This window comes from Schistocerca serialis, chromosome 8 (genome assembly GCF_023864345.2).
Source record: "Schistocerca serialis cubense isolate TAMUIC-IGC-003099 chromosome 8, iqSchSeri2.2, whole genome shotgun sequence".
NCBI classification, from domain to species: domain Eukaryota; kingdom Metazoa; phylum Arthropoda; class Insecta; order Orthoptera; family Acrididae; genus Schistocerca; species Schistocerca serialis.
The window spans coordinates 211,217,027-211,234,061 of record NC_064645.1 but is presented as its reverse complement, the minus strand read 5'-3'; the positions used below and the strand labels follow the sequence as shown (position 1 = coordinate 211,234,061).

Here is a 17,035-nt window from a genome sequence, read left to right as displayed (position 1 = left end):
CTGGAAGGGAAAAATAGGCAACTTCAGTATCTTTAAGCCAATGCTCGGCTATACAAAGCACATCTATAGTGTCTCTAAAACTTTCTAAAATTATTTGTAGTTCTAAACTTTTCTTCTTTATGCTTTGCATATTCCAGAAGAAAACACGAAATTTTGACTTTTTGTGTGAGTACCCCTAATATCAGACAGACACAGGACATTCACATCTGCCTTGATTTTGGGACCAGCAATCAAAATATAGGCCTTTTGTGGTTTACCTAAGTTGTGTAAGACAAGTGCCATCATCAATCCTCAATGTTGATGAGATGTTGAACCTTACTCTCTCTTCTGTTCTTTATTATTGACCACAGGACTGCAGTAGAACTGCTATTGCACCAAGGGACAGTGAACAATGTGAACAGTGAGCAACAAAACAAACCTAATTATGTAGTGACTGCTAATACTACCTTGTTTCCTGTAATGCTGAGCAGTAGTAATCTGCAGTTCAGTAGAAACAGAAATCAATTGTAGAAGTGTAGGAGAATTCTGTGTATAATGAAAATTTGAAATTCGAACAACTGAAGGTGCTAGTTGGTATTGATGTGTAGGGAAGATTATCATCAGAACCACAAGTTGACCAAAAATTACATGATTTGGTAAAGATAGGCTTTGGATGTATATATGTTGTCACCGTTTGGAGCAGAAAAGCAAGAAGTGTAGCCAAGACTAGTAGCATGGTGTCCTGTTCATTCAAAAGTGAAAAGTAACTGAAACTGTGCACAATAATAATAGAGAAAGTAATTTTCACTTGTAAGAATCCATAGATTGTAAAATTGTAATTTTCACTTGTAAGGATCCACAGACTGTAAGTTTTCTTGGTCATTGCTGCAATAATGTTATGCTGAAAATATTTCTGAAAATATCGGTATGATTTGTCTACTGACATTTTCAGAGATGTTGCCATGTAATTGTTGTTGTAGAGTGACTCAAATATATAATCTGTTTATGATAAATTATATAACTCACATTTAGATATTTAAATACAAACATGTTTACATACAAAAACATTGTTGTCTCTGGCTAATGGAACCACTGTTGACTTTTTACATGTAATAAGCTGTATGAAGTACAGCTGAAATTGTTTTGTACTTCTGAAACCTTTATTCATTGTTTTCAGCTCTCAAACCCACCTCTGGACCAAATATGAAATGTCTAATTACCTATAAAAATAGGATTGATGCTGAGCTGCTCTCTGAAAATCAAGATGATTCAAATGTATATTATTATGAAGGTGGTGGGACAACATCAAGTTCATTTTCTTCTTTGTGTGCAGGTACATATATTTTATCCCTAATATTTTGTTGGTTACTAAGCACTTTTGGCTCAACTGAGCAGATGGTCATTATCTGTTGGTATGTTCATTATTTCATTTAGTCTCTGGATGTTGTATATTGAGTGAAATTGAGTTAAATTATCCTATTTCATCATAATTTCTTGTACAAAATGTGGATTTGTATTGGTTAACAATATCACGCATAAGGTGGTATTAGCAAGAAAGATGTATGGTGTTTGGTCCATAACTGATTTCCAAGAAGTTACTTCGAGCTTTCCACACTCTTAGTTCCTGCCGCCGCCCCCCCCCCCCCTCCCCGCTCCCCTCCCCCCCCCCCCCCCTCCAGAGAAAGGGCAAAGAGGTAGGTATATCATCTAAAATACCAGCTTAAGTGCATGTATAGAAGAATAAATGATTGTAAATTGGGGTAATGGTTGAACATGAGATTCTGGTAAGTGAAACCTGACCAAAGGGAGAGAAGCTATAGAGAAAGGTAAATAAAAACATAAATTATAAATTAATAAAAATATATGTTATTAACATGCTAAAGAATGTTTGAGAGAAGAATGTCAGTATGTTAAGCAATTTAAGGGCATATTAGTTTGTAATACAGAACATCAAAAATGCATTATAGCATGTTACCTTAATCTTATGCAGCAATACAACTGACACCAAAAAATATTTGTTCTGCAGAAACTGCAAAAAGAACATTATGTAAAGTTGATGACTGAGCCTCCTATAGGAAGCTCTTTTAGGACGTAGAGATTCTTACACTTATGTGCCAATACAAAGAAGTCCAGAAAAATGTAGGCACATGTTGATAGTTAATACGTTCAGAATAAAATGACTTATCATTGCAGTTTTGCACATTAGCTTAGCCCATTGTTTTCTCAACTGATCTAGGTGTGTGTTTCCGAGCACCTGACAGTGCAGCATTGAATTAAGTAAGATTGTCACTTGAGCAACACAAGGCCATATCGCAGTGGTACTGGAAGTACGGAAACATGATGGGGGTACAGTGGCAATGGCGTAATGTGTACCGAACTCAGCCACAAACAAGTACAACAATGTATCATATTCTGGAGAAATTTGAAGCCAAAGAGTCTGTTCAGGGTGTGCATTAGGAAAGGTCTGGCTGACCAAAAACATCTACAACTCTATCTTCCAGTGCTGCTGTGTCAAAATATTTTACTATGTCTCTTCATAAATCTGTGAAGCGAGGTGCACGTGAAAGTGAGGTAAGGTGATCAAGCATATGACGAATTCTGAAGGCTGTAAAGTGGAAAGTGTGCATTCCAAGATCACTGCACACTATGAGTAAGGACAACCTGGATCAAAGGATGGAGTACTGCAAGTGGCTTGATGGCATGCTGAATGAGAATGAACAGTTTTCAGGGATGATTATCTTGTCTAGTGAAGTGCAATTAAAATGGAACGGTACTGCAAATTGCCACAACTGCATGTACTGAGCTACCAAGAATCCTGATGTTCACATGAACAAACATGTTACCTACCGGGTGTTATTGTATGGTAAGGTCTGTTATTGCATGATTTGATTGGCTCATTCTTCGTTGAAGGTACTACAAATGGTATCATCGTATGCTGCAAGCATCGATTTTACCTGCCATCCAAGAGGCGTATGGAAATGAAAGATTTTACCTACAACAAGATGGCACTCCACCTCACTACCACAGAGATGTCAGAGCCTACTTGGATGAAAATCTATCTCAATGATGGATAGGTCAAAAAGAAGCTTTGAGTACCCTCCATGGTCCCCAGACCTTATACCTCTTGACTTGCACCTATGAGGGACCTTGAAAAATGAAGTTTCTCAACAGAAGCCAGCTACACTGAATGAGCTATGATAAACCATTGAGGCATACTGTGCAGCTGTCACACCAGCAACACTGACAGCTGTAGTTTGGTCAACAGTTCGGTGACATCAGTATTGATGGCTGCTAATGGGGGTCACTTTGAACACATAAAATAACCTGTCTCCTGTGCAAGAATTGTAACTGTGTGTCATTTTGTTCCATTAATATTGACTATCAAAGAGCGTCTACATTTTTCAGGACCCCTCTGTGTAGTTGCTACTTTATGATATTTGTGCTTAATAACAATAGTATAATTCACAACCATAATACTTTATGCAAAAATAATTTCCATATTGATTATAGGGTTCAGAATAGAGTTTTACATTCTGGTTTAAAAGTTTATACCATGGTAGTAGTAGATATCAGGCAAGAAATTTAAAATCCTCAGTAATTAAAATTGTAAAGAAGTTATTAGCCCTCCTTATATAATTTATCAGAATATTTGACCTCATGGATGTAATTACTACTTAACTCTAATGTTCATGTCAAACATGTGCTAAGTGTGCCACTATATAGGCAGCTTCAAGTTCTTTTGTGTAAAATACATAAATGCTTTATTGAAAGTAGTGGATAAAAACAGCAGCTGCTTTGTGTTAGAGAAGGAGCAAAGGCCCTTTGCGAATTGGTTGCTTTTATCATAATATAACTACATAAAATTCCATGATCTAAAGGTAATTCTCATAGTTATCAGTTGTGGTAGATTAGCACCAGTCATAATTGATTGTTAGTATTTGTTACAGAAGTTTCCCACAGTGAGTATTACTGCCTGTATATCTTGACATGTTCCACATCCCTGGAGGGTCAGTTTTATGATGAGGTTTATGGAGCAGGATATGTTATTGAATGAATGAAAAAATGTGTTCAACTCATTTAGTTTTAGAGGAATACATGTTGAATAATAATTTCATACTTGTGTTAATTTGTTGTAGATTTTCAGGAGAATGATCATGAGATTCTAAACTTGGCACCAAGGAAATCACTTTGCATTCTGTTGGAGAAACAGTGCCAAACAGAATCATAACAAATAGATCACCAGCTATTTACTCTTCAAACCACTGAATTTGAAAAAGTTGTAGAATTCATTTGAATAAGCCTCCAGACATTTCTCAAAACTGGACTGTGATGCCTCCTAGGAAGGAGCTAACAATACTTGAAATAACTTCACCTAAATGTATAAAAAAACACTTCAGACTGAATTCAAGTGCCTATGAGAAGAATTTCATAGAAATAATGTAATTGCAATTATGCAAAAATATAACAATTTGATTACTGCACTCATTATTGCAGACTTTCCATAAGTAAGTCTCAGAATGCTTTGTTTGTAACAGTACCTATGCAACAGTCAAAATTGTATGAACTTCTGGTGCAGTCTGTAGAAGAGGTAAATGAGATATGGATGGAATCTCTCAAAGTAGTAGTTTCAGATGTATCATAAGATTACTGAAGCGTAAAATACAATATTTTTTCTACTTGTAAGGAATGTACATATTTTTAGTATAAATTATTTTGATACCTGTTTGTACAAATTTGATATCAAAATGTTACTGATAATCCAAAGTCTCTGTTTTGTGTAATAGATATAAATGTTGTATAATTTAGTGACTGGATGTATTCATATTTCATATTTTTGTATGTGGATTGTAACTTGCATTGGCAAATATAATTCACCTAGACGATTGGTATATTTTTTGTATGATGTAAATGTCTGGTATGTTATCATAATCAAAATGAAACAAATTAAGGCCAATGATGTGGTTAAAGTGTTAATGAGATCATTTATTTAATGACAGAATAAAGCATATTGTTCACATATGTGAAAAACATATTAATTTTGTCAATTTCAAAACAATATTCTGGAAAGGATAGTTGCTACTCACCATACTTCAGAGATGCTGAGTTGCAGGTAGGCACAACAAAAAGGCCAGACCTCTGACCTCAGCAGCCAGAGACTATGGTCGTGTTGTGTGTGAGTCTTGTTTTGCATGAGTGTGTGTGTTTGCATGTATGTTGTCTATTTCCGATGAAGGCCTTGTTGGCCAAAAGCTTACTTTCTGACACTCTTTTTGTCATGCCTATCTGTGATTCAGTAGCTCCATTATATTTTATCTTGATGCCTCCTGCCCTGCCAGTGGGCACGTTACTTGGAACAGCCTGGTAAATGTTGAGAGTGTTACATGATGTCAAATGATACTGCCTCCCAGCGTTGGTGGAAAAATATGGAGTTAGTTCTATTTTATTCACAACAACAGCATATATACAAGATACCCCTCAAAACAGTGAATGCTGTCTTAGGTCCATATTCCAAAATTAGGTCCTGTCCATACTGTATCAAGGTTCCATCTGTGACAAATGAAGTCCACAATACAAAAACCCTTAACGAAACTGACAGCACTACATATCACATAACAAATCATCCAGACTGATGCTGGGTCAGAGGTATATGAAAAAATGATGTTAATAGCATGTTTAATTCTTTTCATAAAACATTTCTTCTTTACTTCAACATTGCATTCCTAGTAAAGAGAGCAAGAATTGGAAACAAATGCACAAATTCATGGCTAACAAAAGGGAGAAAAATCTCTAGCCGAAAAACTGCTACCTGAAGAACCACATGAAACGCCATGAGGCCAATGATAAGTTTAGAACATACTTTAAGTCTTACTGTACTGTATACAAGAAAGTAATTCAGCAAGCAAATAAATTGTATAATGATAAATCAGTAACAGAATCTAAAAATAAAATGAAAGGCATTTTGAAAGTTGTGAAAAATGAAACTAACAACAAGTGCAATGCTATAAACAAAACTTAGAAACTGCATCTAAATGATGAGTTGACATCAAAACCAGAAAAAATTGTAAATGCTTTTAACAATTATTTCAGTACAATAGCTGAACGCCTGATAAAGAAAAACTGCCATAGAGCCAGTACTCAACACACAACACATGTGGGAACCACAAAAGCATCAATGTTTCTCCACAAAGCCTCAAACACTGAAGTGCTCACAGTTATAAAAAGACTATAAAATAAATACTCCAGTGGCAGTGACAACATACCATGTTTTACTGTAACAAATTGGGGGGAATATGTTGTAGAACCATTGACTTATAAATTAATGTATCCTTTAGTAACAGACTTTTCCCAGACCTCCTAAAGGTTGCTAAAGTTACCCCATTCCACAAAAATAAATTACCCCAATCCAGAAAAAGTGGCCAGAAAATGATCTAGCTAGTTACAGGCCAGTAGCACAACTCAGCACATTTTCAAAAATATCGGAGAAATTGTTTTACTCCAGATTAGAAAGTTTTATTAACAGATTCTCTTTAATATCAGAGCACCAGCATGGATTTAAAAAAGCTAAAACAAAAACCACAGCATTGTATGACTGTCTGAACTCAGCCTTAAAATCAAACAATGGAAAATCCAGGATGGACTGTAACAGTATTATGAGAAGGAAAGTTGCTGCTCACCATATAGCAGAGATGCTGAGTCGCAGATAGGCCCAACAAAAAGATTTTCACACTTGCAGCTTTCAGCCAATGGCCTTTGTCAACAATAGACACACACATACACACACACACACACACACACACACAAACGCAATTCACACACACGATTGCAGTCTCAGGCAACTGGAACCACACTGCAAGCAGCTGTGCAAGTGCATGATGGGAATGGTGACTGGGTGGGGGAAAGGAGGTGGCTGGGGCGGGGAGGAGGAGGGATAGTATGGTGAGAATTGCGCACATTAAGTGCTGCAGGTTGGACAGTGGGCAGGGGATGGGTGGGAAGGAGAGTGTGGTGGTGGAATGATTGCTGTGTAGTGCTGAATTGGAGCAGGCAATTTGGCAGCATGTTCAGTGACAGGGTGGTCCACTTGTTTCTTGGCCATAGTTTGTTGGTGGCCATTCATGCAGACAGACAGCTTGTTGTTTGTCATGCCTACATAGAATGCAGCACAGTGGTTGCAGCTTAGCTTGTAGACCACTTGACTGGTTTCACAGGTAGCCCTGCCTCTGATGGGATAGGTGATGTTAGTGATCAGATTGGCGTAGGTGGTGGTGGAAGGATGTATGGGACAGGTATTGCATCTAGGTCATTACAGGTGTATGAGCCATGAGGTAAGGGTTTGGGAGCAGGGATTGTGCAAGGATGGATGAGTATATTGTGTAGGTTCTGTGGACAGCAGAATACCACTGTGGGAGGGGTGGGAAGGATAGTGGACAGGACATTTCTCATTTCAGGGCACAACGAGATGTAATCAAAACCCTGGCGGAGAATGTAATTCAGTTGCTCCAGTCCTGGGTGGTACTGAGTTACAAGGGGAATCCTCCTCTGTGGCCGGACAGTAGGGCTTTGGCAGGTGGTGGGAGACTGGAAAGGTAAGGCATGGGAGATTTGTTTTTGTACAAGGTTGGGAGGATAATTATGGTCAGTGAAGGCTTCAGTGAGACCCTCAGAGGGACTGTAAGTCACTACAAATGTGACAACCATGGGTGTCTAGGCTGTAGGGAAGGGACTTCTAGGTGTGGAATGGGTAGCAGCTGTTGAAGTGGAGGTATTGTGGGAGGTTAGTAGGCTTGATATGGACAGAGGTACTGATGTAGCCACCTTTGAGGTAGATGTCAACATCTAGGAAGATGGCTTGTTGGGTTGAGTAGGACCGGGTGAAACAAATGGGGAGAAGTTGTTGAGGTTCTGGAGGAATGTGGATGGATTGTCCTCACCTTTGATCCAGATAGCAAAGATGTCATCAGTGAATCTGAACCAGGTGAGGGGTTTAGGATTCTGGGTGTTTAGGAAGGATTCCTCTAGATGACCTATGAATAGGTTGGCATAGGATGGTGCCATGTGGGTGCCTGTAGCTGTACCCCGGATTTGTTTGTAGGTAATGCCTTCAAAGGAGAAGTAATTGTGGGTGAGGATATAGTTGGTCATGGAGACTAGGAAGGAGGTTGTCTGTTTGGAATCCATCGGGCATTGGGAAAGGTAGTGTTCAATAGCACTAAGGCCATGGGCATTAGGAACATTAGTGTATGTGGAAATGCTATCAATAGTGAGGAGCAGGGCACTGTGTGGCAAAGGGATAGGAACTGTGGAGAATCGGTGGAGTAAATGGTTGGTATCTTTTATATAGGAGGGTAGGTTCCGGGTAATAGGTTGATGGTGGTGGTTAGTGTTTAACGTCCCGTCGACAACGAGGTCATTAGAGACGGAGCGCAAGCTCGGGTTAAGGATTCGGAAGGAAATTGGCCGTGCCCTTTCAAAGGAACCATCCCGGCATTTGCCTGAAACGATTTAGGGAAATCACGGAAAACCTAAATCAGGATGGCTGGAGACGGGATTGAACCATCATCCTCCCGAATGCGAGTCCAGTGTGCTAACCACTGCGCCACCTCGCTCGGTAATAGGTTGAAGGTGTTGGTCTATGAGAGCAGAGATTCTCTCAGTCAGAGCACAATAACGAGCCACAATGAGGTGTCCTGAGTGGTTCGGTTTATGGACTTTAGGAAGCATGTAGAAGGTAGGAGTGTGGGGAGTGGTAGGGGTGAGTAGAGAGATGGACTCTGGGGAAAGGTTCTGGGCCTAAGAATTTGAGTAGTGCCTGGATACCGTACTGGATTACTGGAATGGAGTCACTGTGGCAAGGTTTGTAGGTGGAAGTATCTGACAGCTGGCCGAGTCCTTCCATCAGGTAATCCTTGCTGTTCAGAACAACAGTGGTGGGGCAGGTAGGATTATAATGTCGTGATCAGTTTTTAGATGGTGGACTGCAGTTCTTTCTGTGGATGTAAGGTTAGTCTGCATGTTGAGGGATTTGGGGAATGATGGTGAGGCAAGGTTTGAGGTTAAGAAACTCTGCAAAGTTAATAGGGGGTGGTTTGGGGGTAGTGGGGATGGATCACAGTTGGATGGAGGAATGAACTGAGTTAGGCAAGGTTCAGTATTGGTCTTTGGTTGAGTCTGATTGGTAGGGTTGGTGGCGAAAAAGTGTTCCACTTAGGGACCGGGAGAAGGAGAGAAGGTCTTTAACAAGTCCTACATGATTGAATTTGGGAGTGGGGCAAAAGATGACTTCTTTGGAAAGGACATATTTCTGTGAGGCTACAGCTTCTGGAGGAAAGGTTCATGACTGTGTTGCAGGTCTCTTAAGGTTGGGATTCTGTGTGGTGGTTGGTGGTGAAAGGGAGTTTTGGTGAGTGGGGTAAGTGTAGTAGGCTATGAGGGGGCATGGGGGAGGTTTGGAGGTTGTTGAAGAGGTGGTGGGCAGTGGCACTCCAAAGTGGGAGTAGGGAGTGAGCAGGATGGAGAGCTTTTTGAGGTGGCGTTGTGCATGTTGCTCAAGTTCCTGCAAGGCAAGAGTTCCAGTGTGTGTTATGGGTTCCAGGAATTTGGAATTGCGTAGCAGGAGAATCTTGTGGATGGAGAGAAGGTACTGCAAGGAGGTTTGGGCTTGGATGATATGGTTTTGAGGACTATGTTTGTGAGGGCTATGGATTTGCGGAATTTGAACATGTGGAGGTCATTGTGGAAGGAGGGGTGGCAGCCAGAGATGGGTAATTTGATAGAAAAGCCTTAAAGGGGGTTCCACGAGGCAAGCAACATTGCAGGAATAGTATGTGGAACTGGGATCTGGCTAGGGATAAGGAGACTTGTCTGTATTGACACAGATGGAAGGAGCAAGGATCCATGGTGGTGGAAAAATGCAAAAAAATACGTAAATAATGTAGAATTTATTTGTTTATTTTATTGTATTTTTTATTTGTTTTTCTCTATTTCTCTCCTTTTCCACTACTTCCCCACCGCCCCCCCCTCCCCATCTCTCTCCTGCCTACCACCCAACCTACAGCACTTCACTGTCCGCCATCCCCACTATACTATCCCTCCCCCTCCCCACTGCAGCCCCCTCCTTTCCCTCACCCAGTCGCCACTCCCATCATGCACTGGTGCTGCTGTTTGCAGTGTGGTTTCAGTTGCCTGAGACTACAGTCATGTGTGTGAGTTGCATTTGCGTGAGTGTGTGTGTGTGCGTATGTGTGTCTGTTGTTGACAAAAGTCATTGGCCGAAAGCTTTGAGTGTGAAAATCTTTTTGTTGTGTCTATCTGTGACTCAACCTTAAAATCATTAGATAATGAAGAAATTAGTACTGGTATTTTTTTTTTTTTTTTTTAGATTTGCCTAAAGCTTTTGACGTCATTGACCATACCATACTCCTTAGGAAGCTGGCTACTAAAGGTGTGAGAGGAACTGCAAACCAATGGTTAGAATCGTATCAGTCAAACAGAGTGCAAAAAGTTGAAATGAAATTTGAAAAAAAAAAGAATACTAATGTTCATCAGTGTACTGTTCACTCCTCTGAGAAAAAGCCTGTTAGATATGGTGTACCACAAAGCTCATTCCTGGGACCCATACTTTCCTGTTATATATTGATTACAAATAGGAAGCTTACTTCAGGGCATACTACACTATTTGCAGATGACACAAGTATTCCAGTAATAGGGACAGACAAAGCTAACCATGATCAAGAGATTAAACCACTTACGTCACCACTGAGTGAATAGTTCAATGAGAACAATCTCATCATAAATTTTCCAAAAATACAACCTACATAAGTTTGAGCCTCTCATCTAAAAAAAGGAAATCTCTTACTTGTTCCTAAAGAACCAAGAGCTCTCCAGTACGAGCTCCATTAACTTTCTTGGTATATGTCTTGAAGAAAGTCTTAAATGAAACACACATGTCAGTTACATCTTGAATAAACTGTCAGCTGTGTGATATATACTAAGGGTACTGTTTAAATCAGTCACCAAATTAGTACTTCCAGTTATAGTAGTCTTACTTTCACTCTGTACTACAGTATCCTGAGGGAACTCACCATGCAGGTGAGATCCCTTTAAAATACAAAAAAAAGGCAATATGTATAATATGCAATCTGAGATATAATAAGCTATGCAGGCAACATTTCAAGAAACTTGGCATTATGACACTGCCATCTGTTAACATTTGTAGTCCAGAATGAGATTTTCACTCTGTAGCGGAGTGTGCGCTGATATGAAATTTCCTGGCAGATTAAAACTGTGTGCCAAACCGAGACTCGAACTCGGGACCTTTGCCTTTCGTGGGCAAGTGCTCTACCAACTGAGCTACCCAAGCATGACTCACACCCCGAGCTCCAGCTTTACTTCTGCCAGTTCCTTGTCTCCTCCCTTCCAAACTTTACAGAAGCTCTCCTGCGAACTTAGCAGAACTAGCACTCCTGAAAGAAAGGATATTGCGGAGACACGGCTTAGCCACAGCCTGGGGGATGTTTCCAGAATGCGATTTTCACTCTGCAGTGGAGTGTGCGCTGATATGAAACCTCCTGGCAGATTAAAACTGTGCGCAGGAGAGCTTCTGTAAAGTTTGGAAGGGAGGAGACAAGGAACTGGCAAAAGTAAAGCAGTGAGAATGTGGCGTGAGTCGTGCTTGGGTAGCTCAGTTGGTAGAGCACTTGCCCGCGAAAGGCAAAGGTCCCGAGTTCGAGTTTCGGTCCCGCACACAGTTTTAATCTGCCAGGAAGTTTCATATCAGCACACACTACACTGCAGAGTGGAAATCTCATTCTGGAAACAAGGCTGTGGCTAAGTCATGTCTCTGCAATATCCTTTCTTTCAGGAGTGCTATTTCTGCTAGGTTCGCAGGAGAGCTTCTGTAAAGTTTGGAAGGGAGGAGACAAGGAACCGGCAGAAGTAAAGCTGTGAGGACGTGGCATGAGTCTTGCTTGGGTAGCTCAGTTGGTAGAGCACTTGCCTGCGAAAGGCAAAGGTCCCGAGTTCGAGTCTCGGTCCAGCACACAGTTTTAATCTGCCAGGAAGTTTCATATCAGCACACTCTCCGCTGCAGAGTGAAAATCTCATTCTGGAAACATCCCCCAGGCTGTGGCTAAGTCATGTCTCTGCAATATCCTTTCTTTCAGGAGTGCTAGTTCTGCTAGGTTCGCAGGAGAGCTTCTGTAAAGTTTGGAAGCGAGGAGACGAGGAACTGGCAGAAGTAAAGCTGTGAGGATGTGGCATGAGTCGAGCTTGGGTAGCTCAGTTGGTAGAGCTCTTGCCCACGAAAGGCAAAGGTCCCGGGTTCGAGTCTCAGTCTGGCATACAGTTTTAATCTGCCAGGAAGTTTCAACATTTGTAGTATTATATCATTTGTTAAAACCTACCTATTAAGCAAAGACAGCCCAATAATATTAAATTAACATATTCATAAGTACAAAACAAGACAGCAGTCTGACCTATAAATGTTTCAGTCCAGAACGACTTGTTACCAAAAAAGTGTCCAACATCTTGGCATATGGAGTATAATAACCTACCAGCCAAAATTCATAAAAACAGAAATACCAAGAGTGTTCACATAAATTTAAAAACAAAATTTTGGAGCAAAACTTTTACACAGTAAATGATATTTTTGAAAAAGGTAATAAGTGGCAACAAATTTCTTAATAATTGATCACTTAGGCCTGATTATAATGCATGTTTCCTTCAAGTATGAAAAAGTGAAAGCACAATGTAATGTCTATTACCTTCTTATAATATTGGACAAACTTTTATGAAACAATTAAAATTGTACAATTGTAAAAATTACTTTTAATAATATATGCTGACTTGTCCAGCATCATATGTGCAAATTGTACAATATTATGAATACTTGGCTCAGTAAAATACAATTCAATGCAATACAAGATCATCTTGCAGATCCATGTTGGATGGTGCACAAAGTGAGCAGGCCCACCTGGTAGGGAAAGACCTAGACCTCGGTGATGATGGGGCCCCAATGATGGGTGTAGCATATCCAAGAGGGTATGGTGAGGGCAGCCAAGAAGCTGCTCCACCAGGCTGCAGATCTCAATTGGGGTGCCGCTGCAAGTTGGTGGCATTAAATACAGTGTTAGATATCATTTCCTTGTGGAGCTGAGTTCAGAAGGGATGGATAAATCCTCTGCATGACTGTTGAAGGCCATGTGAAAAGGCACATTGAAGATGTTGAACCCTGTTATGGGCATAAAATTGTTCAAAGGTGTAAGTGGTGCAGCTTGATAGGCCTGGCAGACCACGTCCATGATGTCTGAGTCAATATTTGGCCAGAATAAATGTGTTGTGCCAATATGTGTAAGTGAAGTAAACAGCTGCATGACAGAGTATGGTCTGATGAAGGTACTAGGTGCCAAAACAGGTAACCAATAGACCAAATATAAGTACGGCTACAGACTATAGCAAATAATTTTTCATCTTTGGCATGACCCAATGGGCAATGTGGAGGGGTACAGCAGTTGTGGCATAAGAGAAGTGGGATCAGGACACGGCAGTGGGCCTCATTCAGGATTCACAACAGAGCATCTTAGTTTAGGTATAGTTGATGCCAGCATGACCAGAAGGAATGAAATTCTGGTCAGGTGAGGGGGGGGGGGGGGGGGGGTGGTATGTCCAGCCAACTGTGTAGTACAAAGTGAGTGAGGTGGTTTAACACCAGTTAGTTGTGGGTGGCACCTCTGATCTCTAATGTCACACAATGTTAAGGGAAGGACTGAAACAGCTGGGAACACACCAGTTCATGTTGGCTGAAGATTAGATTATGTGCCACCAGGAATAGGGACAATGTATCGATGTTTGGGTTTAACATCACTGCTGGATTGTGGATGGAATAATGAAAATTAGACAAACACAACATCCAGTAGTGGAGGTGATAGATGGCCACATATGGTAAGCATTGCTTGGAGTCAAAGAAGGTGAGCAACAAATGATGATCGATGCAAATTTCTCTCCAGAAAGGAATAATTTAAATTTATGAACTACATAAGTGATAATGACAGCCTCCCATTCTATTTCAAATGGTTCAAATGGCTCTGAGCGCTATGGGACTTAACATCTGAGGTCATCAGTCCCCTAGAACTTAGAACTACTTAAACCTAACTAACCTAAGGACATCACACACATCCATGCCTGAGGCAGGATTCGAACCTGTGACCGTAGCGGTCGCGCGGTTCCAGACTGTAGCGCCTAGAACGGCCATGCCACATTGGCCGGCCCCATTCTATTTGAGAATAACTTTGCTGAGAAGTAGATAAGGTCTTAGCACATGCAATAGTGCTCTCAGTGCCATCGGGGTATTTACGAGCCAGAGCCTAAATACATTAAGGGAGGGTGAATGAACACTTGTGCAGTTTACCTTTAAGTCCTTTCAGGTCAGCCTCTGGAACAAACACTCAAGGATATGAAGGTGCAGCATCCAAAAATTTACTGGACAAGTGACTTCATTACAAGTAAGTAAAACTGGAAACTTTCTTAGCAAAGGCATATGATGCCATTCATAAGCCCAAAGATGTCTTGGCTGCCTGCAAAGGTGATGACCTAAACTTATGTAATTAGTTTGGTTTAGCAAGGACACAGAAACATTGGTGTCCAAGAGTAATATTAGCAGATGTTTGCCAATGAACACACCTAAGTAAGCTTTCTCGGCTGTATTCTGAGAAGTCTCCATAGACTGATCACACACTTGGTTCACTTCAGCAGGTTGTATCGTGTGTGTAGTTAAACTACTAAAACATACCTCTTACAACCTCTTTTTTTCCAAGCCCATGCCATATTACATGCTGGTGGGGCTCTTCCCTTTTATTATGCCAATCTGAATTTTAGTATCAATCAGACTTGATGGTTACAACGGTAACAAGGGCGAATTTACAACCACGATTGACATGGTATTTCAAGAAAGTTCCCTACTGTGTGCCTGCTGATGCCCTATCTATAACTCCACTATTTCTGATCATAATTCCCATTAAAATACTATAATTAATTGATTTGACACCACTCAAATAAGTTTACTTTAAATGCAAACAAGATTATCCTTACAAACCTAGTCACACTCATTCTGCATCTGCATCTGCATTCATTGAGTTAATACCATTCAAATCAAGCTTGCCACAGCTGGTGGGTTCTTTCAGGTTGAGTTTAATTTAAGATTCATTTCCTGAATTTCTAAATAACCTCATTTCTACAAATTAGTAACGTTTATACTTGATCGCGCATACTTGTGTCCCTCTCTTTATGAAGGCCAAAGCAAGACTCTGTCTCTCACTTACACCCAGAACCACACAGCAGGCACCTAGCCAATTACAATGGGGCCTCCTCGTCAGTGATGGAAACTTGCTGGAGCAAATATGTGTGACCAGGAAAAGATTGATATCAGCATCCTTAAACACTGCATGAATGGGAAGGAAACAACATTTACAATGGTGCTTTTGTTGTTGTGGTCTGCCAACACTGGTCTAGTTGTTTACACAGTCATCTGAACTGTAGAGCAGGTGACAGCCCCACCAGACATGGTGTGACATTCTGCATGATTAGTGCCAGAGAGCTGACTGTTGTGATGCCTTGTTCCAGTTAAATGAACTTTGAGCTGCACAGGTAGTTTTGTAGGCTTGACCTAGTTACATTACTTCTATCAGAGAAGGATCCAGTTTCCTCAACATTTGATTTCTCACTTCTGAATCAAGCATAAGCTACACCATAACTGATCAAAGATTTCATGTAGATCTGCCCAAAAAAATTTGAAATTGTAATTCCTACTTAATCTCTCTGGATCAGCAGCCCAGTCCGCATGAGATCAACTGGAGCCTTTTCACTGTCACAATTTTAAGCTATCTGAAGTAGCATGTTTTTTGTTGAAAAATGTTGTTTCAGTAAAAAATATTCTTGGCAATTCAAATTCCACTGGTTTCCTTATGGCTCCAGTTTCTGTACTTGGTGATACAGTTGATAATTTCCTGACAAGAACACGCATGGCCTTTTGGCCTTTACTTGTCAGAAATTTGACAAGCCAAAAAATATTATTATACTCTCAACAACAAGTGTCCTACTCTTCATGTTGTTCATAATTGTTGGAATAGCTATAAACAGGTGGAGCTGGAGATGTTCCAGCTACATTTCCTAAGACTTGCACTGCCTGTAATACAGGTGTCATTAACTCCTTATAACTGAGTATGGTTTGCGTTAGTAGTTGTTATAAGTGTTCTGTGGTTCAAAACCCACACTCCTGTCTCATTACAAAAAATTTCAGCGTCCTATTTGCAAACACCATAGAGCCAAGACATTGCAACTCATGTAAAAGGTGATCTACATACATAACCAACAGGCGCTTGGCTTGGTTTATTCACAAGTGGATTCTCCTTGGAAACTGTGCAAGCTATCTGAAGTCTGTATTCCAAAGGTGAGAGTATTAAAATCTTAATGATTAACTGCTAAAGCATTCCCATCGAAGAGCCAGAGTTTGAAGTGATCCTTAAAAGCAGGGTGCTCACATAATACTAGGCACAGAAAGCTGTTTGAAACCTGAAATTAATAGCAGTGAAATTTTTGTGGAAAATTCAAGTGTGTATCAAAAGGACAGGCAAATGGGAAATGGAGGTGGCGTATTTGTCACAGTAGGCAACAAACTCAAATCAACTGAGATATAAATTGAAGCTGTATGTGAGATTGTTTGGACAAGACTCAGTATTAGGGTTGGGCATAAAATGATATTGGATCCTTCTATCACCCATCAGACTCATCTCCTGATGTAACCAAAAACATTAGAGAAATGGTCAGTTCACTTGTATGTAAGTTCCTGAATCATACTGTGATCATCAGTGGAGACTAATAATCCAGCAAGCAACTGGGAAAATTATAGTTTTGTTAGTGGTGGGTGTGATAAGATATCCTGTGAAACATTACTAAACTCCTTCTCTGAAAACCGTCTAGAACAGATAGTTTGGCACACCACTCATGATGGAAATGTATATTGGGTCTAAAGACAACAAATAGACCTGACCTTTTTGAGGATATC

General features: G+C 40.4%; 1 pseudogene; it reads left to right on the top strand.

The window, feature by feature from the left end:
* LOC126416928 (neural-cadherin-like) overlaps nt 1-4,626 on the top strand; it is a 275,218-nt pseudogene extending 270,592 nt beyond the window's left edge.
* The last annotated feature ends 12,409 nt before the right edge of the window (nt 4,627-17,035 follow it).